Source organism: Halichoeres trimaculatus, unplaced genomic scaffold (genome assembly GCF_033239565.1).
Source record: "Halichoeres trimaculatus isolate MK-OKI-2021-1 unplaced genomic scaffold, fHalTri1.1 fHalTri1_scaffold_12, whole genome shotgun sequence".
NCBI lineage: Eukaryota > Metazoa > Chordata > Actinopteri > Labriformes > Labridae > Halichoeres > Halichoeres trimaculatus.
This window is the reverse complement of record NW_027437190.1, coordinates 14439067-14446142: the sequence shown is the minus strand read 5'-3', so window position 1 is coordinate 14446142 and position 7076 is coordinate 14439067. Positions and strand designations below refer to the sequence as shown.

At 39.7% G+C, this 7076-nt stretch overlaps 1 protein-coding gene across 1 annotated transcript in view; it reads left to right on the top strand.

The window, feature by feature from the left end:
- The window catches only part of deptor (DEP domain containing MTOR-interacting protein), a 34158-nt gene that overhangs the window by 23952 nt on the left and 3130 nt on the right, over positions 1-7076 (top strand). The window lies entirely within an intron of this gene.

The window sequence follows — 7076 nt, the reverse complement described above, 5'->3', positions numbered from 1 at the left end:
ACAGTTCTCAGTTCAGGGACAGTAGCTGTGGAGAAAAACTCTGAAGTTGAATTTATGAGCAAAATATTGCATTTGTGCAAACAAGCCCTAATTGTATGTCATCTTTTTAAGTTTAGCTTGAGATGAGTCCTATGTTCTTGGTTTCTAAGATTTAATTTTAAAAATTCACACTCGGAAAAGTTTGTAGAGACGTGTTCCAGTATTTACAGTATATGGTTAAAGCTGCAGTGACATAAAACAAAATGAAGGAGAAAATGAGGAAGAGATTCCAACAGGAGCGAAGACACTTCCTGTAACTTCTGGTTACACGAGATGAATGTGTCAGCACAGGAGTGGAGAAATGTGAAAGCAGGAAAAGTGGGAGTTGAGGGAGTAAAGCAGAGAGAAGGAAAACAGAGTAATGGTGGCGCTGCTGCCACAGCTGGCATGAAAGTATGCAAACAGAGTGGCAGCAAGGAATCCTGGGAATGTGGAGTAGAGGGACTTAAACTGCAGCTAAAAAAGAGTAAGGAGAGAGGATGACTGAGTGAAGGAAAGAGCAGGAGCAGAGAAACTCACAAAGACCAGAGCAGAAAATATAGAGTTATTAGACTCTTAATTACTAATTTAACAACATGTTGTAACACTTATGAAATTAAATTAGCCCTGCATCTTTTTACTCTTCTGATCATGGCAGTTTAATTTTTTAGCTTAAAATATCAATTATTCATTGCGTCATAAAAGCAGCACAATCACAGGTTACAAAGTAAAAACAGGATGTTAATTCAGGCTCAGGCAATGAGGAAGGAGCTGAGGTAGAGGAGTTTAACTTTGAGTCCTGGAAGAGGAAGCAGTCAGTGGAAATATTATCACTTCTGCTTTGGTTACTGTCAGCTGTCATGTTTTATCACCATGGAAAACGTGTCATGGTTCAGAGGCGGGTAATAAAGTCTCTGTTTATGACTTTATGTGAGTGATTGGCTCAGTTGACCTGAGTGTGTACTGATTATGTGACCTAAATGTGCCCAGTTGGAACATCTTGTAACATTTTTACAGCAAGTCCTCACCTTAATTTGTGTTTGTTTCTTTTTTTTCAGTGTTATCTTATTATGTCCTGTTACTCAGTATCATCACTGTAGATTAAATTTCCTGCACGCAGCTGTGTGAACTGTAGTGTCACAGGTGTGTTTCTGAGGATTCATTGCACCCCCCTGCAGTTTCTAGAAGGTTAGACCTGTTACCCTCCTCTAGGGTTGGTTTATTAATGTGTTATAAAACAACCCACCAGTGGGGACCCAGCCCTGCTGTGAGGTGTTGGCACTGATATTCAGGCGAGAGGCCAAACATACAGCAACATGCACTCACTGACCTCAGGGGGGAAGCTGTGAAATGCATTATCTTCTCCTTTCTTATTACACACACACACATTCACACACACACACATATACAAGTGCTTTAAAGCACTGGTTGTGTATCTCTGCCGCAGACACACTCCAACACTGTGCTGACCATAATGGATTTGGTCACTTATGTAACTGTGCAGTACCCCTCTTTAAGAGACACTACTGATGCACTTTTATAAGACAGCAGCAGTGTGTGTGTGTGTGTGTGTGTGTGTGTGTGTGTGTGTGTGTGTGTGTGTGTGTGTGTGTGTGTGTGTGTGTGTGTGTGTGTTGGGGGGGGGGGGGGGGGGGGGGGGGCACTTTGCACTTGTACTACAGTGCATATTTGCAAACCATCAGAAGTGTGTGTGTGTGTGTGAGTGTGTGTGTGTGTTTTTCCTTAAGTGTATGGAGTGTTATTTTCTGCTGGATGTTATGTACCACAAAGACATGCATCAGAGTTTCTGAACCCTGAGTCTCAAGAGTTAAACCCTAAAATTGGACTTTTGGAGATATGAAACATTTAATCATGGATTAACACAAAACATTTGTTCTTCCAATTTTTTAATCACCTTTTTCTCTCGTATGACTCCCATCTTTTGCTACTGACTCTGCTGAGGCCACAAATTGATGCATAGAAGTGAGAGAAAAAAATCAATTCACACAAGTATCAGGATTTTTGTGTTACGATTTGTTAAATTTTTGTTTTCTTTTCAGCTTTAAATTCTTCATTTGAGTCTTTCTTTATTTGGTTTGAAACAAGTTACCGCTTTTTCAAGCAGAGGACAAAATGTTTTTCTCTGGCTCACATGATGAGCATTGTTTTTGGAAACTATAGCTTCTGGTCTAGTCTGTAATCATTAGGGATGTCACGATACCAGCCTTTTTTCAAGGTATCAGTATTCGTGAAGGCTGAAGATACTAGCAGCAGATACTCTAGGCAAAAAAAATCTTGTGTTGAGCAAGTCCTCCTTGCCACTAGTTGCTGCTAATTGCTGCATTTTAGCACCTCAGCAAATGTGCGCCAGGTCCTTTTCAGACAATATGAATGAACCAGGAACAGTTAACAGTTAAACTTTTTTCTTTTGCACTTTAGTTCACTTAAAAAAATACTTGAACTCTGATAGTTGTTAGTTTTATTGTGCACTTTTAATATTATTATTTTTAATATTTATCAAAAAAATTCTAAACTCAGAGAGAGTTGTTTGTGTTTTATTTGGAATTAATGTCAGAGTGACTGTGCTGTCTTCGATCAAGATGATCAGTCACTGTTAATTGAAATTTTATGTGTCAAAAGTGCTAGTAGTATTGGTACTTGGTATCAGTGAGTACTCAAGAAGGAGTACTCCGACTGGTATCGGTCTGCATAAAAAGTGGTATTGAACATCGCTAGTAATCATCATCATCACTGAACTCTTTCACATGGTCTGGTGTTAAAAAAGTGAACCAAAAACTACAAAAAATAGGAATATTGAAAAAAAACAATTAAAATCCAATCAGCACCCCAAAGATGTAAAAGAATTGAATCAGGAGAAAAACGTATTGTCTCAGCCCTGTTGTTGCATAAAGGGTCCAATATTCTGACTCTTTTGAAGAGACAAGGTAAAGATCCACACAGGGAGCCTCTGAATCACTCCCTAGCTGAGACCTTCCTGGAGTCTAATAGATGCTGTGAGGTTACCGGGCAACCAGCAGACTACAGATTATCTCAGCCCCTGAGCCAAGAGGTACTGTCTTGTCTTGAAAATGCGGTTATTTCCACAAAAAGACAACATTTTCAGATGTGTTAAACACGAAAAGTTTAAAGGAAGGGATCCAGAGATTATTTAAAGCTGGGTAAGGATAGTAGTCACAAACATCAAGCATCAAAAACATAGTAAAGCACAATTTACCAAAGAACAAAGAATATATTAAGACACAGAAAATGACAGCCAGTCCCCACTGTTATGTAAATAATGCGTTCTCTTCAGCTATCAATGGCAATGACGATATTTTTATTTTGGATTTTAAAAATTTAGACAGTCAAAGGTTTTGGGTTAACCCTGGTTTCAATCCTCTGGTGGTTGACCATTCTTATTTTAGTATCAAAACAATCCAAACGAGCTTTTCAAAGTGGAATATGATGCCAATTTTGAGTCTCTGTTTTACCAACCGTGGGTTTCTGGAGCAGATTTCTGAAGCCTTTGTCAGCGCGGCCATATTAAAAAAAGCTGACGTGAATGTATTTTTTTGCTACTTTCTTTAAAGATTCAAAAAGGCACATTTCAATGTTCACCCCACAATGTATGGTTTCAATTTAGCAGTTACTGCTCTCCAGCTCTCTGGCTCCTCAAGGGACAAAAAATGCAAAGCTGGCCTCAGGTCGTCAATCACCTCCGTACTTTTCTAACAAACTATTATTTTTTACGTTACACACAGCTTGTAAGCATCTCAACATGTGCTGTTTATTCTCTCTTTTCTCTTCATGCTTTTTTTCTGCCTCTTTCTTTCTCTGTGTGAGCGTGATTTTAACCCTCTGAATGCAAGGAGCCATTCAGCCCAGCTGGGCCCCAGCCAAGACCAACAACTTCCCCACAGCCTGAAAGAGGAGACGCGTCAGCAGGAGAGAAGGAAGGGGGGAGGTGTTCAGGGAGAGGGAGTTAGAGAGGTTTGAAAGTAAAGGTTGAAGGAATGGGATGAAATGAGCAGAGGTAGATGAAATCTGTTATTTCCAGAGTTTTTCTGAGTTTTGTAGTAATTTGATGAAGTTTGAAGAGATTCAGATGTGATTCTCGCGAGTGTCTAGAGTTCCTTGCTAGCTTTGGATTAACAGTCATTTCCCCTCTTTCCTCTATCACTCCTAATCTCTCTTTCTACTTATTCCCTCTTTTTATTTTGAGCTCTCCTTACCTGAAACACTCAGCAGAAATTGCTCTGGATGTAACTAAAAAAAAATCTCTATCTGCCTGAATGCACCACCTTTAGTTTAACAGGTGACGTGAGGCTGTGCAGGGAGCAGGCTGTGTTTGCTGCACCCCTGGCCTCTCAAACACATCAGTAAAACGTTTTTCTCATTAGGCGGTTTAAATATCCTGGTGATTATCCTCCTCTCTGCCATACATCAAACTTTTTGCACTCACTGAGTAGAGAACGTGCATGTGTGTATTAGAGGCTGTTACAGTGTGAAAAACAGCCAAACCACCACACAGCAGCAGCATGTTGCAAACACAGCAACAACAGGGAAACTCAGACAAGTGTTGCATGTATCAGAGCTGTGAGCTGAGTGTTAGCACAGTGGTTAAGCCGTGATAAGGGAGGTGGGTCCAGGCGTGGGAGTGGAGTGATTTCATCCTGACTTTATTGCTGTAAATGGTGCAAAAACACTATCAGTGTTTGCTTCTTTTTCTTTCCTGTTGGAGCTTTTGAGAGTGGTGTAACTTTCTAGCTTTGTTGGCTGCACTTTAAACTTTAAACTGAATATTCACACTTTGTGCTTTTTAAATGTGTATTTTGAGGTCACCAGCTTAGCACAGGATGACATCAAGGCTGGATTTACAAGTTTGAGGGCCTCAGGGTAAAGAAGAACCTCTGGATCAGCCCCCTAGTTCAGGGGTGGAAACACTGGTTGTGTATCTCGCAAGCCGCATATGGCTCTTTGCCTTTTGGTGTGTGGTTCTTCAATCCATTCATAAAAAATTATTTATAAGTTACGAGTTGCGGTGTGCTGATCAATCTAAAATATCAATATACTGATGCCAACGTTGGGTTCAGTGTTGATCAATATGTGGGTGTACAGATTGATACTTAAGTTTCAGTTTCTTTTCTCTAGTATGAATTTAAACACACTAACAAACACAATAAACCTCACTTTGAAAATTGGAAATGTATTGTTTTTCATTTTATGTCATTTTGTTTATGTGTGAGAGGAAGTGCGTTTGTAAGACTCCATGTGTGACGTGGCTCTTTGTAGTACAACAATAATTTTTGTGGCTCTCGGTCTCTGACTGGTTGGCCACCCCTGTCCTAGTTCATCTCTGTGCAGTCTCTGCAGTTCTTCACTGCTTGGATTGTGTGATAAACCCAGCTTCTTGAGCAACAATATTTTACACAACGCTGAAGCAAAAACTTACAAAACAGTACACAAAAACTTTGATCTTTTAATATTTATTTTCTATTTGAAGACAGAATGTAGAGATTGGGTTGGGTTGGATGTCATAGATTTGACTTTTTAAGGACTTGATGAGGGCAAAAGCTGTCAATCTGTTTGCCCTGATTTTGATACTTCTAGAAAGAACCTGGTTAGCTCTTTATATTACACAAACATCTGCTGCGTACATCAATAAATGTATATCATACAGAAATGAGAGAGGTACCAAACACTCCTTGAACTCTTCAGATGGCAGCGAAACAGTGGTTCATGGCAGAGGTCACCAACGCAAACCACTTAAGGCGCCTGTGAGACATGCTCCAAAAAATAACCAAAGTCAAAATCAAGAGTCAGTATCCAGTTTTGAAAAAATGAAGCCAATGTGAGAGGGCTAAGAGTTGCTCATCGAGAATCTGCTTGAGGCTGGCTGCAGAAAGGCCAGAAGCCACATACACACCCAGCCAAAAAAAACCCTGACTTTTACGGCATTGAAGAGCACATTTGCAGCCTGGTTAAAAAAAACAGGAACAGGTCTGAAACATTTAATTAGCTATCGACACACACTGTACGGGGGTGTTTTTTTTCTAACTCTGCAGTCAAGATGTCATTAGGATTGTTTGATTGTCCAATCAGAGACCCAGCTTAGCTCATGTGACCAACAGGCGCCCTGTAACTGTTTAAAGGAAGGTCAAAGTCGGCGTCATAGCAAATGTCGCTGCGTCCACAGATTGGCTTCATTTCACTGTAACAGGACGTTGTGGGGACTACATCCATGTTTTATTCAGTTTATGTTCAAAAAGGAGCTCCTTCCAGAAACGTGTATGTTTCCTACTGTCATTGTTGTGTAAATCATTCATAATAATTGTGTGATAATTGACGTTGACATGAGAGCAGTCTCTTCACATAGCATTACCACTACTGTTTGTATTATGGTTCCTAAAAAGTGATCTGTGCATTTTTGTTCGTAATGGACAAGTTAGCCCTACGTACCACTCATTTTCTTGAGGTAGCCCTCAGTCTCCAAAAGGTTGGTGACCCCTGTTTTGTGGTCTGGATCATAGATTAATGAAGCAGCTATTTTTCTTTCTCCCTAAATAAAGAGTTGAGGCATGGAGACCAGAACTGTGTTTGTGTCAGGCTATTGAAAAGTTGTATATTCTATATTATTAAAGTCATCTACTATTCTTAACTCTTGTGATTGAAGCAGTTGTGCCTCAGGTGAAACAAAAGCATGTTCTGACCGTCTGTGTTGTGTTTCTATTAACTCCTATTTTAATGTCAGCTTCTGTTGATTCCAGTTTTTTTTTCAATAAACCTTTAAGTACTTCAGACTTACTTATATAAAAATTACATTACAAAAGCAAACTTTTCATGTAGACAACTGAAAACTTTTAATGTTGGATTCATGCTTGATAATCAGCTCAAACTGGCTGAAATAAACTACTTTGACTGAGAGTGCTGGCTTACTGCCACTTATTTTCAGCCTTAGAGAGGAAAGCAGGGTTTCCCCTTTTTTAAGCCACCTTAAAATTGTGGGTAATGACTAATTTAGTCTCCGAAGGCAGATCTGTGTTTGAGTTCCTCATTTC